This window comes from Dendropsophus ebraccatus, chromosome 11 (genome assembly GCF_027789765.1).
Source record: "Dendropsophus ebraccatus isolate aDenEbr1 chromosome 11, aDenEbr1.pat, whole genome shotgun sequence".
NCBI lineage: Eukaryota > Metazoa > Chordata > Amphibia > Anura > Hylidae > Dendropsophus > Dendropsophus ebraccatus.
The window spans coordinates 95,547,854-95,562,203 of record NC_091464.1 but is presented as its reverse complement, the minus strand read 5'-3'; positions in this window follow the sequence as shown (position 1 = coordinate 95,562,203).

Here is a 14,350-nt window from a genome sequence, read left to right as displayed (position 1 = left end):
CATCACTCGCGCTCGGCAGGGGGCGGGGCTTCCCGCGGCAGGGGGCGGAGCTTCCCGGGACATGGTTTTGCCGGGGTTGTCTCGTCAGAATCAGGACAGTCCCGGCAAAACCTGAGGGCCCCCACCTGCTCCCCTCCTCACCATCCACCGCTTCTCCTTTCCCTCGGTGACAGGAGAAGACTCCACACAGGCCCCTCCCCCAGGCCAGGTCACAGCGCCATACACGCTCTCTGTTGTACAGCATTGTGACCTGGCCTGGGGGAGGGGCCTGTCACCCAGCGGATGCCGTACAGGGGAGAGGATTATAGTGTGAGTGGGGGCGTCTTCTCCTGTCACCGAGGGCCCCGAGTCTGGCGGCAGTGCATCCCTAGAAGCTGCAGAGCTGAAGCTTCTAGGGATGCGGAAAGGGGGACACCTGAATGGGCGGCGGGAGTCAGATGACAGGGCAGAAGTTGCCGCCCCTAAAGGGACCCCAGAATGTGCCGCCTGAGGCGGAATACTCATTCCGCCTCATGGCAGAAGCGGCCCTGGATAGATAGATAGATAGATAGATAGATAGATAGATAGATAGATAGATAGATAGATAGGAGATAGATAAGAGATAGATAGATAGATAGATAGATAGGAGATAGATAGATAGGAGATAGATAGGAGATAGGAGATAGATAGATAGATAGATAGATAGATAGATAGATAGATAGATAGATAGGAGATAGATAGATAGATAGATAGATAGATAGATAGGAGATAGATAGATAGGAGATAGATAGGAGATAGATAGATAGATAGATAGATAGATAGATAGATAGATAGATAGATAGATAGATAGGAGATAGATAGATAGATAGATAGGAGATAGATAGATAGATAGATAGATAGATAGATAGATAGATAGATAGGAGATAGATAGGAGATAGATAGATAGATAGATAGATAGATAGATAGATAGATAGATAGGAGATAGATAGATAGGAGATAGATAGATAGGAGATAGATAGATAGATAGATAGGAGATAGATAGATAGATAGATAGATAGATAGGAGATAGATAGATAGATAGATAGATAGATAGATAGATAGGAGATAGATAGATAGATAGATAGATAGATAGATAGATAGATAGGAGATAGATAGATAGGAGATAGATAGATAGATAGATAGATAGATAGATAGATAGATAGATAGGAGATAGATAGATAGATAGATAGATAGATAGATAGATAGATAGGAGATAGATAGATAGGAGATAGATAGATAGATAGATAGATAGATAGATAGGAGATAGATAGATAGATAGATAGATAGGAGATAGATAGATAGGCCCCCAGGGCCCCTCTTGCAGGTGACATACATGTTCTGGGCCCCCATGTCCCAGGGCCCCTCTTGCGGGTGACATACATGTTCTGGGCCCCCATGTCCCGGGGCCCCTCTTGCGGGTGACATACATGTTCTGGGCCCCCATGTCCTGGGGCCCCTCTTGCAAGTGGCATACATTGTCTGGGCCCCTCTTGCAGGTGACATGCATTCTCTGGGCCCCCATGTCCCGGGGCCCCGCTTGCAGGTGACATACATTCTCTGGGCCCCCATGTCCCGGGGTCCCTCTTGCAGGTGACATACATTGTCTGGGCCCCGGTGACATACATGTTCTGGGCCCCCAGGTCCCGGGGCCCCTCTTGCGGGTGACATACATGTTCTGGGCCCCCATGTCCCGGGGCCCCTCGTGCGGGTGACATACATGTTCTGGGCCCCCATGTCCCAGGGCCCCTCTTGCGGGTGACATACATGTTCTGGGCCCCCATGTCCCGGGGCCCCTCTTGCGGGTGACATACATGTTCTGGGCCCCCGAGTCCTAATGCCCCTCTTGCAAGTGACATAAATTGTCTGGGCCCCCATGTCCCGGGGCCCCTCTTGCAGGTGACATACATTGTCTGGGCCCCTCTTGCAGGTGACATACATTGTCTGGGCCCCCATGTTCCGGGGCCCCTCTTTTCCTGGCTGTCATTGTCCGTCTAACCTCCTGTTTTCCCCGTTTCTGCTGTTTTTGATGCCGCTTCCCTGACACGGCCCCCAGATTGCTGTGAACCAGAGCCGGGAGATCTGATGTTCAATTAGGCGAGAAGGAACTTGCAGTGAAGAAAGGAGAAGGCAGGAGCTGGCGAGGAGATAACTATCTGCCCCCCTCTATCTGGAGGAAGAGGATTAGCTCAAGTTTTTTTTGTACTGCAGCAGTAATGCAAGGAAATATTTCAGCCCTGTCACAACCAGCAAGAAACAGTGGGGTGGATGGGAAAAACTGGCCTGTCCTCCATCTATGCCACCTGCTTATTACTGCGCCAAGTACTGGAGCAGAGACTCCGGGGCTATTATACTCTGCTATGTCACTTCTCCACAGTGCTATTAAGACATGGCGGTATACTGTGCATGTACCGTACTGTGCATATACAGTGCATATACCGTACTGTGCATATACCGTACTGTGCATACAATGTACATATACTGTGCATATACCGTACTGTGCATATACCGTACTGTGTATACAATGTACATATACTGTGCATATACCGTACTGTGCATACAATGTACATATACTGTGCATATACCGTACTGTGCATATACCGTACTGTGCATACAATGTACATATACTGTGCATATAACGTACTGTGCATATACTGTACTGTGCATATACCGTACTGTGCATACAATGTACATATACTGTGCATATAACGCACTGTGCATATACTGTACTGTGCATATACCGTACTGTGCATACAATGTACATATACTGTGCATATACCGTACTGTGCATATACTGTACTGTGCATATACCGTACTGTGCATATACTGTCCATATACCGTACTGTGCATATACCATGCATATACTGTGAATATAAAGTGCATATAATGTGCATATACCATACTGTGCATATATTGTGCATATACCGTACTGTGCATATACCATACTGTGCATATGTTGTGCATACATTGTGTATATACCGTACTGTGTATATACCATACTGTGCATATATTGTGCATACACTGTGTATATACCGTACTGTGTATATACCATACTGTGCATATATTGTGCATACACTGTGTATATACCATACTGTGCATATGTTGTGCATACACTGTGTATATACCGTACTGTGTATATACCATACTGTGCATATATTGTGCATACACTGTGTATATACCGTATGCATTATATTATATTCACAGATACTGACCATCAAACAACATTTGATGATCTTCCGACATCTTGGTGGGGGTTGGGGTTTCATATAACTTCTTCCCATAGAAGATGTAGATGGACTCTTCACCCCCCACCCTGGTGAGTTTGCCAACTCCAATTCTTGTTCTGACTCTCGCAATGGGGAATTATATGGCTGTACATTGCTTTATAAGCTCAGTATCTCATTACTTAGTCAGCTTGTCTACACCTTTAAGTTGCCCACAGACATTTGTGCCCTCAGAGAAGTCTACCATTGGCTGTACTGTAATGATACTTACTGTACAAAGGATGGCAGGACCAGGCTGTAACTAGCAGTCACCTTTCCCCAGTCACAACAGTCGCTCCCAGTACTCCGATACCCCCAGGAATTATAGTACAGCTGAACAACCCTATGAAAGCAGAGATCAATGCAAGCAGGTAATAAACAACAAAATATCCCACCGATAGATGCCAGAAGCCAAATGGTGAAGGGACATGATAATAGCACAAACAAAAGAAGATGGCGGCCAAGAATGAAAGCAATGAAAGCCATAAATGGCGAAACAAAACGACAAAAACGGACTGTAACTACCTATCCCTGCAACTATCCCTATATCTATCCCTGAACCCTGACCCTAACACCAGACACCGCTGACCCTAACTGTCCCTGACCTTTCCCTAATGAAAACCTGATACAAATAACAGAAATGCTGCAGAGTCTGGAAACAAACACCAAGTCTGAGAGGTGATGAGCTGAGAAGGAAATGTAACTAGTTTTATAGAGTGGGAAACAATCGGGAGATTTATCAATGATGCGTCCACTTGGGCCGGTGCGGAAGGAGGCGCAAGGCGGGGAGGAGGCGTACGCCTCTAAGTAAATCCGGCCAGTGAAAAGGGGGCAGGGCTTTATTTAAGACTATCGTACGAGTACACCAGTCCTGATAAATGTCCCCCAAGGATCACACCATCGTGAACTAAGAACCAACTCCATTAACTTATTCCACTCGATTGGAAAGACACTCAACTGGTGTTACTACTGTGCAATACTGATAGCTGCTTATTGTGGCGGTAAGGACTAAAGTGGAGCTGCTTCCATTTACAGTGGTGTTTGCTGGATCTGCCGGATCTACGCTCGTTTACTGAGCATATTACACATCTCAATTATCATTTCGCAAGGGCTGCACGGACATCGTTAGCGATGTCCGTGCAGCCCTTGCACTAAACTGTTCATATATTACCTCTCCATGCTCCCGGCCATTGATTGGCTGTGCAGCCTGTCAGCTCAGAGAAGCTGCAGCATGCTGTGTAGAGAGCAAGAGAAGCCGGGAGCATGAATAGATGATGTATAACGGTTTATTCAACCGTCAAATCACTATTACATGTAGCGATTGTTGTCTCTATTACAAAGAGTGATAATCAGCTGAATCGGCCTGATTTGGCTGATTACAGCTTCATGTAATAGGGCCCCTAGTCCCAGTAAGAGAAGCTACGCATGTGTCTTCATGTCTCTAACCAATACCCACAAGCCCCCTCCATACACATAAGCTTCAGATGACTTGGTGGGATCCAATGTTCACCCAGTTCTGGTTGGTAGAATACACTGATATTGGTGGTTGATGTAAAGAAAAGAAAATTGTCTGAATATCTTACAGACTTGCCAAGAGAGTCCATAGAGGAAGCGGAAGCGGAGCCTACAAGTATCCCAGGGTGATACAAGTATGTTACAGTTTTGGGCTATAGTGGGCCAGGAAAGGCGAGTCAATGGGTCGGAGAGTCTACTCAAAGAAGAGCGTACAAGGACGATGTTGTGGATGGGTGCTGTCTAGATAAAAGCAGATATACTAGAGGATATCGCTATATGGAGGCAGAGTAAGGAATCACATTCATCACCTGCAAGTAATGGAACATATGAGCAGGTACCCACCAGCGATGGTCCCATGTTCTACACCACTACGTTATACATTATATTACAAGCTCCAACAAACTTGCTAAATCTCCAGTTCCTGTAAAACGTGAAGGGTCTAGAGGCCGGTGACGTAGGCCGGGCCCATTATACTGTGCTAATGAATGGCCCCCAATTAACGGGTCCAAGAAGGGTGATATAACCTCCGGTGTAAGCCGCGCGAGCCGGGGATTTTTATATTCATTCTTATGGAAATACCGCTAATCATGCACATATTTCTGACTTCAGGAAAGGGGCAAGAAGCTGTGACTTTTTAATGACAAACGAAGAAGCTTGATGTCGGAGAAGTATTATAAGAGGAAGTTACAATATCGGAGGAGGAACGAGATCTTGGACGACCGTAGCTAATGGGGGTGATGGGTCCAGCATTTAGGATGTCATCTATTAACTAACACCAGCGATGGGTCTATACACGATGGCTGACTGACGGTGGGCATTCACTGGGTGTCGGACACATTCTTGTTTTTATACATTCTGTTCAGTGGAGAACCTGCCATAGAGGCTGGCTATGCACAGGGGGCCCATCAGGGACAAAATGGCCCTGTCTTCAACCATAAAGTGGGTTTGGGCGGCTACCTATGGCCCTCAAAACATTGATCCCGCTCTTCACGCCATCTGCATAGACCAATGGGAAACCCCAAACTAAATGCAGTCTCCCTGATAGAATAAGTTGTGTGTTTTATCACCAGTTCTGGTCCAGCGTGGAAGCGGTTAAACCCTTTTTTTTTTCTCTCCATTTTTGCAGAATTGGTAAAAGTGAAAGTTTTCTCCACGGAACGAAGGGGTTTAACATAAAGTAAGCTGCTTAGTGCTGTGAATTATCGCTCAGCTGTGACTCCATCCACTGTGTAATGTTATTTGCTCCTAATGGGATGACTGGATATATGAAGTGTCTGCGGGTATAATGTGCGGCCGGCCGGCGCCGGGGAGCTTCACTTAATGCCAGATTTTATGCCAATGTATGGAGAAAAGGACAATTTCGAGGAGTGAATGTGAAGCTTCAGAGGACTTAGCATATAGAACGCCACCAAGACGCTTAAAGAGCATTTTCACCTAAGATGTATTTATAGTGGTAACAATCAGCATGGGCGTCCGGGCATAAGGGGAACACTCCGAGGAAATCTCCTCTAAATACATTCTCCATGGTCTCCAAATGTGCAAGCAACAAGCAAAAAGAAAAGTCCTTGAGTCGACCTCTCTCGTCTTTCTTACATTGGTTTATGTGAAGAGCGTGTAACAGCCAACACCAGCAGCGGGCGAAGCTATAGGGGGTGCAGAGGCGGCAGTCGTATCTGAGGTGTGGGGGAGGGGAAAGCACCCCTGCCATATTAGAGGATGGTTACATAGGGGGGCACAGGAAGGGGACACTGTTACGGGTCTTTTATTGGGGCCCCTCAGCTTTCATAAGGGTTGTCAGTGTCACACAACTTTCCTAAAGCCCTGAATGTAGGGTCTGGCTAATCCGGTGGTGCCTAAGGGGGCACATAGTGTTAGAAAAAGCCTTCTGACTGGTGACCAGGTGATGTAAGAGCCCTCCCTGCTGTAAGAGCCCCACAGCTACTTCTCATACTGCCCCTCCCCCACACAATTCTTGTGTTCCTTTCTGATATAGCCGTAGACTGAGCCTAACAACAGGCCGTGATCTAAAGACTGCAGAGAAGGGAGACACCTTGTGGCCAAAAAGTCAAAGCTGTTTTTCTGGAATAAGGAGACATTGTTGGTAAAATAAATGATTTATAAATATGTAACAAATCACATAGAGATCACACGGATGGAAGAAGCTCTCCTTGGTCATCTCCATGATCTTCTCCTTATTCCTCTTATCTTGTACTACCATTTCTCCTTGATCATCTCCCTTCTCTTCTTCTTGTTCCTCCTCGCTCTTCTTCTACCTCTTCTCTCTGCGTCTGTCCTCAGTATTCTTCTTCCTCCTCTCTTCGCTCTTCTTCTTCCTCTTCTACTCGCTTCAGTCCTCAGTATTCTTCTTCCTCCTCCCCTCGCTCTTCTTCTTCTTCTGCTAATCTTCTGTCCTTGCTATTCTTCTTCCTCCTCTCCTCGCTCTTCTTCTACTTGCTTCAGTCCTCACTCTTCTTCTTCCTCTGCTACTCTCTTCTGTCCTTAGTATTCTTCTTCCTTCTCTCCTCACCCTTCTTCCTCTGCTACTTTTCTGTCCTTACTATTCTTCTTCCTCCTCTCCTCGCTCTTCTTCTTCCTCTACTACTCTCTTTTGTCCTTACTATTCTTCTTCCTCTTCTCCTCACTCTTCTTCTTCCTCTGCTACTCTCTTCTGTCCTTACTATTCTTCTTCCTTCTCTCCTCACCCTTCTTCTTCCTCTGCTACTCTTCTGTCCTTACTATTCTTCCTCCTCCTCTCCTCACCCTTCTTCTTCCTCTGCTACTCTTCTGTCCTTACTATTCTTCTTCCTCCTCTCCTCTCCTCACTCTTCTTCTTCCTCTGCTACTCTCTTCTGTCCTTACTATTCTTCCTCCTCCTCTCCTCACCCTTCTTCTTCCTCTGCTACTCTTCTGTCCTTACTATTCTTCTTCCTCCTCTCCTCTCCTAACTCTTCTTCTTCCTCTGCTACTCTCTTCTGTCCTTACTATTCTTCTTCCTCCTCTCCTCACTCTTCTTCTTCCTCTGCTACTCTCTTCTGTCCTTACTATTCTTCCTCCTCCTCTCCTCACCCTTCTTCTTCCTCTGCTACTCTTCTGTCCTTACTATTCTTCTTCCTCCTCTCCTTACTCTTTTTCTTCCTCTGCTACTCTCTTCTGCCCTTACTATTCTTCTTCCTCCTCTCCTCACTCTTCTTCTTCCTCTGCTACTCTCTTCTGTCCTTACTATTCTTCTTCCTCCTCTCCTTCCTCATCTTCTTCCTCTGCTACTCTTCTGTCCTTACTATTGTCCTTTCTCCTCTCCTTTATCTTTTCCTTTTCCCCTCTCCTTGCTAAACTTGCTCTTCTTGCCGCTCTCCTTGTTCGTCTTTCTCCTCCTCTTCTTGACCTTCTCATTACGCCTCCGCTTGCTCTTTTTCTTCCTCCAATCCTTGATCTTCTCCTTGGAGAGTAAAAGTGCCGGCAAAGGAAGATATGGCTATAACTTCCAAAAGGAGCTTGTTGTCCGGCATCCACGGCTTCTCCTTGCGCCAAGAAGCTCCTTTTGCCATATCTTCCTTTGCCTTCCTCTTCCTGAGCCAGTGACGCCAGGAAGCTCCTCGTCCCCAGTTTCTGGAGCGGCTTCATTGAGGATGCCATATTCCATTTACATATGCACAACCCCATCAGGTGAGGGCAATCCTCACCGCTCACTACTATTTTCTTGCCATTTACCGATTCACCCAGGGAACGCCTTTTGTGTTTTCAGCTTACTCCACTTTGATCTTCTCGTTGTCTTCATAAATCCTATCGTTACCTGATCTCATCCTATTACATGATCATGTCGATCCAGGCCGATATCACTCAGAGTAATAAAGACAATGATAAGCCGAAGAGCCGATCACCAGCTGATCGTTGTCTTCCAGCAAGTTAAAAATCATTAGGCACTGACCGTGCATCTCTACGTGTAATATTGATGCATGGTTGACAGCAGTACGGCTATTGACAGTATATAGAAAATAATAAAGTTAATACTTACCTCTCTACACTCCCCGGTGTCCTCTGCTGGCAGCCACTGCGGCCACTTCTGTCTCTTCAGTGACAGGTGCTCGGTCATGTCCCATGATTTCCAGGTCGCCCTCGGGTGCCATCCTGCAAGCGTTCTGCCCTCAGGTTGGGAGAGCGATGCTGAACATGAAGAGTTGGGTAAGTTTGCTCTATATATGACCACTATACCACCATACTCATACCCACCATAATACAGAGCACAGGGACACCACAGCAAGTATATATTATATCTCCTAGAATCTCTTCTCTAAGGATACGTCCCTGTTCTCACACACGCGGCGCTTCCTAATTGTCATTCCTGAGGTTCTCGGTTGATCTACGCTGGTCGGCTATCGATCTGTGTCCAGTACTAGATAATAGAGCACTTTAGTAGCTGGAAATTATCTGAAATATATTTGGTGACAGCTAATGAAAAGCATAATTACTGCACATAGCGAAAAATCAATGGCCGTGTCAGAGAGCGTGTAACGCAGCGAATGTCACCCGGACAGAGCAAAGGAGCCTGGGAAATCCCGGGCCTTCCCTGCCATTCCATGCGCTTTATAGGATCTGTTACATTGTATTCTGAGGATTTGTGTAGTTACAGTAAGTTACAGGGCTTTGGGCTGCTCACATATAATGAGGATTTTAGTGCTTTTAGAGTTGTTTTATAGCTGTTCCTGCTTTATGGTTATTGTTCTGGCAGCTCATGGACGACACCTGTTCTCAATACCATTTCATGTACAGAATATATTGCAGATGGGGCCGCCCTCTGTATGACAGCCATGCTTCCCCTTTCATTAGCACTGGATCTATAGTCAGGAAATCTACCGTCTTTGTGCAGTTTTATGCGTAAAGTTTAAATTTTAAAAAAATAAAAATCTCCTGGAAACCATCAGTAAGCTTCCAGTGACAGAGCTTTATTATGAATTAACATTAAAGGACAACTCCAGCGTAAAAACCGAAGAAACGCTGACACCAATCGCCGCTTGAATGTCCCGCAGGGATGCTGATGGACTCTGCCTACAAGTTATCTAGTCCACTTAGGATTGTGGACCAACCAGCGGACATCTGATACTAAAGGCCCTATTCCACGGAACTTTTTCGAACGATTATCGTTCATAAAATCGTTCAAACGACCGCTCGTTAACGATATTCGTTCTGTGGAATAGCTGTAAACGAGCGAACGACAACAGCGAAATCGTCGTTGAGTAGTTCACTATTTTTTTTTTAATATGTCGAAAATAAATCGTTGGTCTTTCAACAATAATTCGCTAATCTTTTCATTGAATAAAAAATCTTTCAGTCGTTCTTGAAATGTCTACCTACATTTCCCCACGGTTTAAACGACCATGTAACGATGTAACGACCGCAAAAAAATTGTTACACTACAGATATCGTTCACGTTCCCACGCGTATTATGTGTTATCGTTCGCTTAAAAAAATCGTTAAGTGCTCGTTAACGAGCGGTCGTTGGAGCGAGTCTATGAACGATAATCGTTCCGTGAAAAAGGGCTATAAGCTGCATCATTGCGGTCATCTGGAGCGGTTGGATCTTCTTCTTTTCGCTTAAATATCGGCATCAGCTCCGGACGGCGACTGGATTGCATCCCGTGGCTTCCTGCGAAGCCAATCAGGGCTGAACAAGATGGAAGCCATGTGATGTGCTCCAGCCAATGAAAAGGCTGCTGGTGCGTAAGTGCACCAGTATCCTTTCCTCTCCCATTCTGTTCTTCAGGAAGACGCCAAAGAAGAGGAGCACGAACAGCAAGCCCCCCCCCCCCTTTCTCTTATGACACCGACACAAAATGGTGGCTGTCGAGGAGAACGTGGTCGACAGTTATTAGGTATGTTTGCTTTCTTTCACTTCCCAGGGAAGGGGGGGACCAGTCCGTATTAATACTTCTACACTGTGTCCATTTGATGTCCGTCATCTATTGATGTCAATTAAAATGCAGCAATACACCGTCCGTGATTAATAGAAAATTTACGTTGTGTGAGCGTGGCCTAAAAGTGATGAAAATGGCTGATTTCGGCAAAAATGATCAACCAGCAAGTGAAATTTCAGTATGAGTACCTTGACCTATGGCAGCCCCATTCCCAGGGTCCTCATCACATCCCAGAAATACGGTAATGAGCGAATAGATACAGCCGACATGTATAAGAACATAACCCCCAAATAAATTCAGAGTGACATTATTTCCTCCAATTTCATCCCAAATATCTATATTTATATTTTATAGTTATACCTGGAAAGATGTCTTACCAAAACAATTGTGTCCTTAAAGGGAACCAATCACACCGAAAATCGCCCTAATACGCCCAGGACCGTGACTAAATACGCCCACCGTGACTACTTGCCCGCAATTAACATACAGTGCTGGACTTCATAAAAGTAAGAATACGGTCTAATAGAGGGGGGCACAGAGGGTACAGGGGCATGTTTGGGAAGCGTGCTGGGTGATGTGCCAGCACGTTTCCTTAACATTAGGGCGATTTTTCAGTGTGATTGGTTCCCTTTAAAGGGACGATCTAGAACTAAGGAAAAAAATCCTGCAATGTAACTGTGAAGCAAGGTGGGGAGCGGCTGCTATCAGCTATCACCGTTACCGCAGTTCCTGTCACTTACCAATCAGGACCCCCGCAGTGTGATTGCAGGTGTCCCTTTCCCGCAGTGTGATTGCAGGTGTCCCTTTCCCGCAGTGTGATTGCAGGTGTCCCTTTCCCGCAGTGTGATTGCAGGTGTCCCTTTCCCGCAGTGTGATTGCAGGTGTCCCTTTCCCGCAGTGTGATTGCAGGTGTCCGTTTCCCGCAGTCTGATTGCAGGTGTCCGTTTCCCGCAGTGTGATTGCAGGTGTCCCTTTCCCGCAGTGTGATTGCAGGTGTCCGTTTCCCGCAGTCTGATTGCAGGTGTCCCTTTCCCGCAGTCTGATTGCAGGTGTCCCTTTCCCGCAGTGTGATTGCAGGTGTCCCTTTCCCGCAGTGTGATTGCAGGTGTCCGTTTCCCACAGTGTGATTGCAGGTGTCCGTTTCCCGCAGTGTGATTGCAGGTGTCTGTTTCCCGCAGTGTGATTGCAGGTGTCTGTTTCCCGCAGTGTGATTGCAGGTGTCCGTTTCCCGCAGTGTGATTGCAGGTGTCCCTTTCCCGCAGTCTGATTGCAGGTGTCCGTTTCCCGCAGTCTGATTGCAGGTGTCTGTTTCCCGCAGTGTGATTGCAGGTGTCTGTTTCCCGCAGTGTGATTGCAGGTGTCCCTTTCCCGCAGTCTGATTGCAGGTGTCCGTTTCCCGCAGTCTGATTGCAGGTGTCCCTTTCCCGCAGTCTGATTGCAGGTGTCCGTTTCCCGCAGTCTGATTGCAGGTGTCCCTTTCACGCAGTCTGATTGCAGGTGTCTGTTTCCCGCAGTGTGATTGCAGGTGTCCCTTTCCCACAGTCCGATTGCAGGTGTCCGTTTCCCGCAGTCTGATTGCAGGTGTCCGTTTCCCGCAGTCTGATTGCAGGTGTCCCTTTCCCGCAGTGTGATTGCAGGTGTCCGTTTCCCGCAGTGTGATTGCAGGTGTCCGTTTCCCGCAGTGTGATTGCAGGTGTCCCTTTCCCGCAGTGTGATTGCAGGTGTCCCCACTGGTTTCCCTGACTGAGCAGTTAAACTTACCTCTGTGCGGTTCGATCCTCAATCTTCTCATAGAGTCTGCCTCAGGCAGATACCATTGGTCAATGCTATGTAATGGCCTAGCACTGACCAGTATATACAATCAGGTAATGGTCCCCCAGGGGGACTGTCATGAATGTGCCTGTGCCGAACTCCGTGCACCCCTTGGCTCGTGCTGCGCTGCTGAGATGGCGCTGTTATTCTGTGTTTTTGTATGTTTGTGCAGTGTCCTGAACCTTGTCTGAACACTGGCCTATTTCCTCTGTTTTTGTTCTTCCACACCCGCTTTGCCTGAGATACTCCTGGCAACTCCGGAGTTAACTCTGATGCTGGTTAGCTGGTCTGATAGACTGTTCTCTCTGCCAGTCAGGTGGCTCCTGTCCCAGGTGTTCTGAGGAGATTAGGGGTCTGGTCCAATCAGCTCCTGCACTGGACCTCTGGTCTCCTATATAGAGTCTGCCAGCCGGCCTCTCACTGCCGGATATTGAGCTTGTCTCTGCCTGGTTCTCTTGCTCTGTTTATTCTGACCCCTTTGCCTGTGTTTCTGACCATCCCTGCTAGCTGCTGCCCCTGACCATATTGCCTGTTTATTGACCTTGCTTTTGGATTGTGATTTTGTACTGCGCTGCCCGATTGTTGTGATCCGGACTGTGGACTACTCTTTATTGTGTTTGTCTGTCTGTCTTGTCTTTGTGTCCCACCAAGCCAGTACAGGGACCGCCGCCAAGTTGCCCGCCGCCATCTTAGGGCAGATAGCGGCAAGCAGGTAGGGACAGTGGGCGGGGTTCAGCGTCAGGGCTCACTGTCTTGTATTGTCCTGCTGTCCGGTTTCTGACAGGGACTTAAAAAGGGTAAAAAACAAAGTTTTTAAAAAAAAAATATGCCAAACCCCTCCCCTAATAAAAGCTTAAGTCACGCCTCTTTCCTATTATACAAATAAACCTGTATACATAATAAACATATAATATATCACAGCGTGCGTAACTGTCAGATCTAATAAAAAGAAACAATATTATTCCGCCACGGTGAACGACATAAATGAACAAATAAGGAAAGAACGTCAGGATTGATGATTTTTCTTTGTTACATTAAAAATAAAAGAATGTATGAAAATTGAACAAATATCCGATCTACACAAATATGATCCATCATCTGTTTTATGGTAGATAAAAGGGCGCCAATACAAAGTACACCTCATCCTGAAAAAGACAACAAACCCCTACACCGCCCTGTGGATGGAGAAATAAAAGCGCTATAGCTCTAAGAAGGCGAAGAGGAAAGAAATTAAAACTGGCGCCTGGTCATTTAGGCCATTTTCAGCCCCAACCTGAAGGGGTTAAAGCCAGCGCCACACCTGCCCACAGGTTATGTGTGGTATTACAGCTTGGCTCCAGTCACACAAATGGAGGACAGGAGTGGCGCTGTATCGTACAGAAAGCGGCCATGTTTTCTCTAATCCCGAATCACCCCATAAAGGTGGGATATCATTCACAGAACAGTGAGCAGGTGGAGCTGATCTCTGATGGAGCTGATCTCTGCCTACACCACAAACATCACAGGTATTGAAATAACACAATTGGAATTGATTGTAAATCTCCTGTAAATCCACAGATAAATCCAATGCAGGTTCATTTTTCTGTGGATTTATGACATATTTCCTCAAAATTCTCAACAAAATCTGGAAAAAAATGTTACGTATAAAAAAATCTAATATTTGTTATATGTATTTATGAGTTAGGATCCGGGGGATTCCGAAAATCCAATGAGAAATCACAGTGTAATGCTGGCAGATAGGAATCGTGGATCCATCAACAGCAGTTTAGTAATGATTTCCATGTACGAACATGAAGCGACCTGAAAGTCACCGATACTGCGGCGGTCAGTCCCATC